This window comes from Mauremys reevesii, linkage group 12 (genome assembly GCF_016161935.1).
Source record: "Mauremys reevesii isolate NIE-2019 linkage group 12, ASM1616193v1, whole genome shotgun sequence".
Taxonomy (NCBI): domain Eukaryota; kingdom Metazoa; phylum Chordata; order Testudines; family Geoemydidae; genus Mauremys; species Mauremys reevesii.
In genome coordinates this window covers 29,137,856-29,148,714 of record NC_052634.1, presented here as the reverse complement: position 1 = coordinate 29,148,714, position 10,859 = coordinate 29,137,856, and the positions used below count along the sequence as shown (strand labels likewise).

The window sequence follows — 10,859 nt, the reverse complement described above, 5'->3', positions numbered from 1 at the left end:
TCCTGCAGCCCTCGCAGGAGAAGGGGCAGGTTCGGCTTGGCTGCTGATGGGGCGGGGTGGGGGCACTGCTGGACTGGGGCTCCCCTGCGGGGTGGAGATGGAGCACGGCCTGCTGGGAGCGGACGTCTCCTCTGGATGGGGAGGGTGACACTGGCCAAATTGTGGAGCCCCTGTCCCCAGACAAGGAGGGCCTCTCAGCCTTGCCGGCTCTCTCTTTCACCAGGATCGGCCCAGCACCTGCCTGGCCCAGACCCCCCTTCCTCAGCACCAGCAGCTGCCCATTGTGGGGAGTGGAGCGGCCGGGGGGTGGGGGCCTCTCAAGCCCCCCGGGGAGCAGGGCCGGGGCACTGGGGGGCAGAGGCTGCGATGGGGAGGTGGGTTGGAGAGATGTGGGGTGAAGCTGGGACTCAGGGGAATGGGGCAGGCTGCAGGGAGGAAGTGTGGGGGCCACCGGAGGAGAGCTGGGGGCTGGGAAGCTGCGGGGACACAGCCGGGGGGGGTAGTGGTGACACCGCAGGGGGGGCTGCTCAAGAGGCAGTCGGCTGGGGGGCAGGGCGGGATCTAGGACAGGGGTGGGGGGGTCAGGCTATTGTGGGTCTCCCTGTGACTGGCACCAGGCTGCAGGAACCCCCGGCCGGCAGCACCCCCTGCTGGGGGGTCTGGTCAGTGCAGCCCCCCCCACGCTGCACCCTGCTGGGGGCTCTGGTCACTGCAGCCGCCCCCCGATGCACCCTGCTGGGGGGTCTAGTCACTGCAGGCCCCCCCCGATGCACACTGCTGGGGGCTCTGGTCACTGCAGCCCCATGCACACTGCTGGGGCTCTGGTCACTGCAGCCCCGATGCACACAGCTGGGGCTCTGGTCACTGCAGCCCCCGATGCACACTGCCGCCTCCCCTCTCTGCCCCGCCCCAACCCCAGGCTCCCCCTCCCCAGTGCCGCCTCCCCTCTCTGCCCCCCAACCCCAGCTCCTCCCCACTGCCGCCCATCCCCTCCCTACCCCGCCCCAACCCCCAGGCTCCCCTCCACCACTGCCGCCCCTCCCCTCTCTGCCCCGCCCCACCCCCAGCTCCCCTCCCCAGCGCCGCCCATCCCCTCCTCCCCGCCCCAACCCCCAGGCTCCCCCTCCCCACTGCCGCCCATCCCTCTCTGCCTCGCTCCCAACCCCCAGGCTCCCCACCCCAGTGCCGCCCATCCCCTCCTGCCCCGCCCCAACACCCCCAAGCTCCCCTCCCCAGTGCCGCCCATCCCCTCTCTGCCCCGCCCCCAACCCCCAGGCTCCCCTCCCCACTGCCGCCCCTCCCTCTCTGCCCCGCCCCAACACCCCCAGGCTCCCCCTCCCCTGCCGCCCATCCCCTCTCTGCCCCCACCCCAACCCCCAGGCTCCCCTCCCCACTGCCGCCCATCCCCTCTCTGCCTCGCCCCAACCCCCGTGCTCCCCTCCCCACTGCCACCCATCCCCTCTCTGCCCCGCCCCAACCCCCAGGCTCCCCTACCCCACTGCCGCCCACCCCTCTCTGACCCCAACCCCGCCCAGAGCTCCCCTACCCCAGTGCCGCCCATCCCCTCTCTGCCCCTGTCCCCAAACACCCCGAGCTCCTCGATGCCGACCATCCCCTCTTCTCCTTCCACACTCAAACGCCCCCGAGCTCCCGCTCCCCAGTGCCGCCCATCCCGTCTCTGCCCCGCCCCAACACCCCGAGCTCCCGCTCCCCAGTGCCGCCCATCCCGTCTCTGCCCCGCCCCAAACACCCCCAGGCTCCCCTCCTAGTGCCGCCCATCCCCTCTCTGCCCCGCCCCCAACACCCCCAGGCTCCCACTCCCCAATGCCGCCCATCCCCTCTCTGCCCACCCCAACCCCAGGCTCCCCACCCCAGTGCCGCCCCCTCTCTGCCCCTGCCCCAAACACCCCCAGGCTCCCCTCCCCAGTGCCGCCCCTCCCCTCTCTGACCCGCCCCAACATCCCCGAGCTCCCCTCCCCAGTGCGGCCCCCTCTGCCCCGCCCCAAACACCCCCGAGCTCCCTCCCCAGTACCGCCCCTCCCCTCTTCTGCCCCGCCCCCAACACCCCAGGCTCCCCGATGCCACCCATCCCCTCTTCTGCTCCCGCACTCAAACACCCCAGGCTCCCCCTCCCCAGTGCCGCCCATCCCCTCTTCTTCCCCCAAACACCCCCAGGCTCCCCCTCCCCAGTGCCGCCCATCCCCTCTCTGCCCCGCCCCCAACACCCCCGACCTCCCTTTCCCCTCTCTGCCCCGTCCCCAAACACCCCAGGCTCCCCCTCCCCAGTGCCGCCATCCCCTCTTCTGCCCCCATCCCCAACACCCCTGATATCCCCCTCCCCAGTGCCGCCCATCCCCTCTGCCCCGCCCCAAACACACCCTGACACTGCTCCTGGTTTTGGGAGGGAACAGGAAGAAAGGACAAAAGAAGCAAGAGACGAAGAGAAAGGAGGGAGGGAGGGATGGATGGAGGAAAAGGTGAAACAAAAAGAACAAACCCTAATGTCCCCAGTGATTTTAAGGGACAAAATCCCAGGTATGGAATAAAATTCTGCCTCCTTAAGCTCGTGTTTTTCATGCCTAGAATTCAACTGTCACCAGATGGATCAGACTGAACAGGTTTCAAACCTCGAGGAGGCTCTTACCTTCTAAACAGGGACGGCTGTTTTCTAGTAAAATCAGGAAAAGGGAAGGAGAAAACTCGAAAGAGGTTCCTCCTGGCACTCACGTCCGTGAACCCGAATACTTTCTCAGTTCTCAAAGAGAGACCTGGAGAAGGAGACTTGCTGGAGCAAAGCCACAGGGGTCTCTGAGGTTTCCCTGGCCCCTCGCCCCGTCCTGCCTGGCTGATGTCAGCATCTCTCTGTGAGGTCACCACCTCCCCACCACCTTTGACCAATAGTCTGAGGTCCTGCAAAAGGCTTTGTGATGTCACTGCCACACCCCTCCCTTGCTGTGCTAATGTCCTGCCCCTGGCCAGGCACTTTGGAGGTTTGAGCTACTCCCTGTGGATCACCCCACTCAAGGAGCGTTCGTTCTAGGAAGCAAGCCGGCTAGACAGGAAAACATCAGACGCTGCTCCCAATGCTACACTCAGTTTTTCAGAAATTAGTCGACTTTATGGCCAGAAGAGACCATTAGAGCATCTAATCTGACCCCCTGCATATCACAGGCCTCCTGTATGACACAAGAGCTACTTTTGGGGCAAACACATTCCAGAAAGGCATCTAGTCTTCATTAAATGACATCAGGAGATGGAGAATCCACCACTTTCCTTGGTAGATTGTTCCTGTGGTGAATCATCCTCGCTGTTGAATATTTGTGCCTTAGTTGTAATATGAATTTGTCTCTTTTCACCTTCCAGCCACTGGGTCTTGTTATGCCTTTCTCTCCTAGATTCAAGAGCCCTTTAATACCCAATCTATTCTCTCCATGAAGGCCCTTCAACACTTCAATGAAGTCACCTTTCAATCTTCTTTTGATAAGCTAAACAGGTTGAGCTCGTTCAATAGCTCACTAGAAGGCTTTTTTCTCCATCCCTCAGAACATTTATTGGCTCTTTGGTCATCAGACTCCTGAACTGCAGCTGGATGTGGCTCTTGTTCTTCTGCAGAACATAGCTCCTGGAGAAGAGGGATCTTCAAATGTACATTCCTATGATACCTTTGTTTAATTGATGAAAACATAAACTAGACACTTAGAGGATTGGAACTGATTTCAGCTGATGGACAGCTTTGCTAGGTTTTGTGGATTTGGACAGTGAAATGTTGAGTGTTTACATTCATATCAAGCACCCCCGTATAGTGGAGCTCCTGAACATAATGAAGAATGGAAATGAAAATGTTTTCCTTTTTTTTAAAAAAAGAAAGAAGGTTATAAGAGAACACTGGGGCTTGAATCAAGGATCACTTGATCTACCATCAAGCACTGTACCACTAAGCTATACCCCCATGACCATGGACTCATGATCTCCAGGACTTTGATGGACAGACCCTGCTTCCTCGAGATCCTTTGCCATTCCCAGACCAGAAGTGGTTTTAAAAATGGGGTTTGATTAAACTTCTTAAATGTGGTGAACACCACAGCTTGCACACCACCGATATAGCTTCTCCCACTGACATAGCTGCCACCTCTTGGGGAAGTGGATTAACTGCACCCACAGGAAAACTCTCTCCCATCAGCATAGAGCAGTGGTTCTCAAACTGAGAGTCAGGACCCCAAAGTGGGTCATAACCCTGTTTTAATGGGGTTGCCAGGGCTGGCATTAGTGCCTGGGGCTGAAGCCAAAAGTCTGAGCTCCACCACCCAGGGCTGAATGCCTCAAGCTCTGGTTTTGCCCTTCCCCAACTGGATAAGAGGGCACAGTGTGAAATGTTTGGGGACCACTGTTTTAGGATGACGTTCTCAATCACTTCTATGAAGTCCAATGAAAGCTATTCCTCACCCACCTACCCCTCCATCAGGACCGACTAGGTATGTTCTGCTGCCCTTCACTCATGCAGGAAGGATAACAACATTTCATTCCACTCAATCCTAAAGTGATTTGTAACCTGCCACCAGCCAAAACTGGTCATTTTGGGAAAGTGTCCCCATCATGCTGCATAGCTAGGCAGAGTAGGTGTGTCTATGCAAACACGGTCTGTTCCTGAAGTCTTTCACACAGCTCCTCACTAGATGTGAGGGGGGAGCTCATTCAGCCTCTGCTTCCGCCCAGGAACGACGCGCAGCGCCCGGAGTGCCTCCATCCGCTGCCCCGCGTCGCCAATGCAGACGGTCTAGAGGCCGACTTCACGCCCAAAGAGGTGTCGGCGCAGCTCTCCAGAACCAAAAACACTGTGCCCGGAAAAGATGGCATCCCCTACGGCCTCCTCAAGAAGCGAGACCCCGGCTGCCTCGTGCTCTCCGGCATCTTTAACCTGTGTCGGCGCTTCGGCCGGTCGCCCACCTCCTGGAAGAAGGCCATGACCGTCCTGATCCACAAAAAGGGCGAGCGAGACGACCCCAGTAACTGGAGACCCATCTTCCTCTGCTCCACGATGTACAAACTGTACGCCAGCTGCTTGGCAGCCAGGATCACGGAGTGGGCGACGACCGGGGGAGCCATCAGCCCGGCCCAGAAGGGCTTCATGCCATCGGAGGGGTGCTACGAGCACAACTTCCTGCTCCAGACCGTCCTCCAGTCGACCAGGAGGGAGCGGAAGCAGTGCACGGTAGCATGGCTCGACCTGGCCAACGCCTTCGGGTCCATCCCCCACCACCACATCTTCAGCACGCTACGGGAGTTCGGGATGCCGGAGACCTTCCTTCACCTGATCCGGGAACTCTATGAGGGCTGCAGCACCACCATCCGCTCGGTGGAAGGAGAGACCGCCGAGATTCCTATCCGCAGCGGCGTGAAGCAGGGCTGCCCCCTCAGCCCCATCATTTTCAACCTCGCCATGGAGCCGCTCCTGCGGGCGATCTCCAACAGCACTGACGGCTTCGACCTACATGGCGAGAGGGTGAGCGTCTTGGCCTACGCGGACGACCTGGTCCTGATCGCGGACGACCCCGAGAGACTCCAGGGCATGCTCGACACCATTGGGAGAGCCGCAGACTGGACGGGACTCCGCTTCAACGCCAAGAAGTGCGCGTCCCTCCACGTTGACGGGAACAAGAGGGACTCAGTGCTGACGACGGAGTTCCTTATCCAGGGCGAGTCCGTCGTTCCCCTGACGGAGGGGCAGGCGTACCAACACCTCGGCACGCCGACGGGCTACCGCGTCCGGCAGACCCCCGAGGACACCATCCGGGAGATCCTGCAGGACGCCGCCAAGATCGACGCATCCCTGCTGGCGCCGTGGCAGAAAATCAATGCCCTCAACACCTTCCTGATCCCCGGCATCGCCTTCGTCCTGAGAGGATCCACTGTAGCAAAGGTGCCCCTCAACAAGGCGGACAACAACATCTGGCAGCTGGTGAAGAAGTGGCTGTCCCTACCCCAGAGAGCCAGCAACGAGCTCATCTACATCGCTCACCGGCACGGGGGCGCCAACGTCCCCCGCATGGGAGACCTCTGCGACATCGCGGTCATCACGCACGCCTTCCGCCTCCTGACGTGCCTGGACGCCACAGTTAAGAACATCGCGACGACCGCCCTGCGCGCCGCCACCGTGAGGCGAATCGGCAGACCCCCCTCCGACCAAGACGTGGCCACCTTCCTGAGCGGCTCCCTGGATGGAGAATTCGGCCCGTTCAGGGGCGACGTCGCCTCGCTGTGGACCCGCGCCCGCAACGCCACCCGCCGACTGGGAAAGCGACTGGGCTGCCGCTGGGTATGGAGCGAAGATCGGCGGGAGCTAGGAATCCTGATACCGCAGATCGGGACGGAGGACAACACCATCGTCAGCCTTGGAGCCAGAGGCATGCTGGAGAGGTCGCTGAAGGCGCCATCCGCGCGCTCTACGTGGACACCCTGAAGAAAAAGCCGGAACAGGGCAAGGCTTTTGAGGTCACCAGCAAGTGGGACTCCAGCAACCACTTCCTCCCCTCAGGCAGCTTCATCTGTTTCGCCGACTGGCGGTTCATACACCGCGCCCGGCTGAACTGCGTCCCCCTCAACGGAGCCATCCACTACGGGAACCCGGACAAACGCTGCCGGAGGTGCGGGTACGCCATGGAGACCTTGCCCCACGTCCTGTGCAGCTGCAGACCCCACGGCAGAGCCTGGCAGCTGCGCCACAACGCCGTCCAGGACCGCCTGATGAAGGCCATCGCCCCGCACCTGGGAGAGATCGCTGTCAATCGCGCCATTCCCGGCACCGACAGCCCGCTGCGCCCGGACATCGTCATCACGGATGAGGACCGGAAAAAGATCATCCTCGTCGACGTGACGGTCCCGTTCGAGAATAGGACCACGGCCTTCCGCCAAGTCCGAGCCCGCAAACTCAAAAAGTACGCTCCCCTGGCTGACACCCTGTGAGCAAAGGGCTACGAGGTCTACACCGACGCTCTGATCGTTGGGGCCTTGGGCGCCTGGGACCCCCTTAATGAGCGCGTGCTGCGGACCTGTGGGGTGGGCCGTCGCTCTGCGGCTCATGAGATGCCTAATGGTCTCGGACGCTATTCGGTGGTCCAGAGACATTTACACAGAGCACGTCACCGGCCACCGTCAATACCAAGAGTGAGCCGGCGTGACTCCACGCACCCGCAAGGGGGAAGAGACCTGTAAACTTCCCCTGTTGGACTTTATCCCCTAAGCCCTGAACCAACCAAACTGAACTCTGCCCTGTGAGGGGCACCCTATCACCATTACCCAGTCCGCTCATTTACTCACGCCCACGACTATCCATAACCTGTTTGTATGAGTGATGTGCCCTCACTGCTTGCTGGCTGTACCTTGAACTCTCTCACCGTATACCCCGCATTGGGGACATGACAGACTGTGTATCTGTATATGCTGCCTAACACCAAAATGCTAACATCCCCCCACAACCTGTATGTTACCCCCAATGACACAATAACTGACGCTTCAAACACTTTGTATCGTTTATTTTAAATATTCTCTAATAAAATTTAAATCTGTTCTTATCAGTTGGCTCGTTGAGCTCAGATGGGGTGAGTAGTCTCTTGGCCTATCCAAGGCCGTGATCAATTGTCTTGATGTTATTGGTCTTTTGGCCTTGAGATGAAAACCTGGTCTGTGTCTTGGGAACCTTGAAGAAACATTATCTAAAGTTGTATCTGATCGGTCCTTTATTTGAGGACTGTATATTAAATTGATTTTTGAAACAAGGGGATGGAATAGGAGCTTGCTCTGTCCACCGCATGCATTGACCTGGTATTGCAGTGTCTCCAGGACCAGTGCCTCTCCTTCTGGGGAGAATTGTCTGGTTAAAAAGCAGAAAAAGTTTCAGTTTAAAGATGCTGATTTGAGAAGATTTTTTTAAAGTAGTTGAAAAATCAGGTTTCTTTATCACTTTGGTTTCTTCATAACAACATATTGTTAAAATTTCTTGGGAATATTTTCTGAGTCTACAGATGTGAGTTTCTTTGTCTTGCTGGAGGATTGTTTTAAAAGCTGGGATTCTTCTGTTTCCTTTGAATCTTTTTAACAATATGAGGGATGAATGCTTTCCGGACTGAGGGTCTGTTTGGGAGATGGTTGGTTGGGGGGGGTTTGTGTGTGTGTGTAGGGGACACAGATTGGTACGAGTTGAGTCACATGGGTATCAATAACTGGATGAGTTACACAGACTTCTCTCCACCCAGCCTACGTTCCATGTATCTTGACTGAGCCTGTCGCCCACCATCCCAGAGCAGAAGCCTGAAGCCTGAGCCCCACCACACTCCCTCAATTACAGCCCGGGAGGCTGTGGCCACGATAAAAGCCCCTGGTGGCCACATTTGAGAAATGCTGGAGCCTCACAGTAAACAAATCCCAGCAGGTTTGTCACACCCTGTCCCCCACCCTGGGGATTTCCTGCCCTCTCCCACCCAGACCAACCTTCCTGGAAGTTCCCACCCCCTATGTATTTACTGCCCTTTCTCCCCGCCAAGGGAACCCGCCAGCAACTCCCTGCTCATCCCTCCCTCAACTGGCTCCACCGCAGCCATTTCCCTTCCCCGGCCCCTGGGAGGACAGAATGAGCTGGAGCAAAACATGGATGTTGCGCTGCAGCCTGTTAGGGCAGAAAGGGCAATTGGGGACATGTCAGAACAGGAAATCATTTCACAGCACAATTCCCCCCAGGCTCCTGCGACTGTGGGGCTTGTTTCCGATCCTTAGTCCGTTCACGTGTCCGGGCAGAGTTCCTCTGGGCGGCATCCGCTGGCTCCCTTGACGCCTTCGAGGAGCAGTGGGGGCTGTCCGGGGTTCTCTGCTCAGTGTCCCCGTCAGGCTCCCTTCTTATGACCCTTTGACCGCACTCCTGTCCCTGTTCTTTTATTAGTTGTCCCCCGCAATTAGTGGGTTTCTGAGGCCCTGTGGAACCTCCCCTTAGGCTGGGGGGGGGGATGCGTTAGCATGGGGCGGGCTTTGGGTTTCCCGGAAACCCAATAGACACAGATATTCCAGCTTGTCCTGCATGTGACAGAAAAATTCAAATCTAGGGCTGTCAATTAATCGCAGTTAACTTACACAATTAACTTTAAAAAAATCATGATTAATCTGTTTTAATCACATCGTTAAACAATAGAATACCAATTTAAATTTATTTTTGTTTTTCTACATTTTCAATATATTGATTTCAATTACAACACAGAATACGAAGTGTACAGTGCTCACTATATATAGTTTTATTACAAATATTTACACAGTAAAATATAAAGTGCTGTAGTGCAATCTCTTTATCATTAAAGTGCAACTTGCATATGTAGATTTTTTTTGTTGCATAAGTGGACTCAAAAAGAAAACAATGTAAAACTTTAGAGTCCAGTCAGTCCTACTTCTTGTTCAGCCAATTGCTGAGACAAACAAGTTTGTTTACATTTACTGGAGATAATGCTGCCCGTGTCTTGTATACGTCACCTAAAAGTGAGAACAGGCTCTCTCATGGCACTTTTGCAGCCAGCGTTGCAAGGTATTAACGTGCCAGATATGCTAACATCCATATGCCTTCATACTTCAACCACCATTCCAGAGGACATGCTTCCATGCTGATAACGCTCGTTAAAAAAATAATTCATTAATTTGTGACTGAAGACCTTGATGAAGAACTGTATGTCCCCTGCTCCATGATTTTATCTGCATTCTGCCATCTATTTCGTTTTATGGCAGTCTTGGGTGATGACCCAGCACATGTTCACTTTAAGAACACTTTCAATGCAAATTTGACAAAACACAAAGAAGGTATAACGTGAGATTTCTAGAGATAGCTACAGCGCTCGAGCCAAGGTTTAAGAATCTGAAGAGCCTTCCAAAATCCAAGAGGGACGAGGTGTGAAACATTGTCAGAAGTCCTCAAAGAGCAACACTCTGATGCAGACAATGCAGAACCTGAACCACTAGACAGGACAATCAATCTTCGGTTAGTGGCATCTGACTCAGATGAGGAATATGAATGTACTTTGGCTCGTTATCGAGCAGTACCTGTCATCAGCACGGAAGCATGTCCCTGGCCTCTGATTGCTAGAAGCTGGGAGGGGAGCACAGGGGCTGGAGCTCTCCATGGCCACCTGGTCTGCTCACTCCCTCTGAAGCCCATAGCCAGGGCCAGCCTTAGGGGCGGGTGCCACCAGGGAATTGCCCAGGGGTACCGTGGTCAAGGGCGGTGCTGTACGGTAGCAGAGAGGTGTGTGCTGCTGGTGTAAAGTCAGAAACTGCTCCCGGCTGGCAGGGGAGTGCTGCTTGGGGTGGTGCCCAGATTTCTCCCTGCTCCCTCCCGGCATAGAAACATGGGGGGAGGGAGGGGTGATGAGCGGCTACTGCTCCCCCCAATGTTCCTCCGTGCCCCCCTAGGGGGCTGTGAGGGGGGAGCAAGGAGCGACATCAGGGCTCCCTGCATCCAGGTCACCTTCCCCACCTGGGCTGCATAAGGGGAGGACAGAGAGCAGCAGCCCAGGTGGGGAAGGTGACCTGGATGCAGGGAGCCCTGATGTCGCTCCTTGCTCCCCCCTCACAGCCCCCTAGCGATGTGCAGAGAAGCAGTGTTCAGGGGCAGCGGGGGGAGCGAGCAGCAATGCCAGCTACTCTGTGCATCCAGGTCGGTTTCCCCAAGTGGGCACAGGAGGGGGTGCAGGGGTTAGGGGAAAAGGGGGCCCAGTGCCGGGATTACGGGTGCAGGAAGGAGGCAGGGGTTAGGGGTGCAGGGGTTAGGGGCACAGGGTTAGGGGTGCAGAGTTTGGGGTCAGAGCTTTGGGGCACCAGAGGGTGTGCAGGGT

At 57.0% G+C, this 10,859-nt stretch overlaps 1 pseudogene; it reads left to right on the top strand.

Moving 5' to 3' along the window:
• The first annotated feature begins 7,599 nt into the window (after window positions 1-7,599).
• LOC120376495 lies at window positions 7,600-7,852 on the top strand (annotated as a pseudogene).
• Window positions 7,853-10,859: the final 3,007 nt, after the last annotated feature.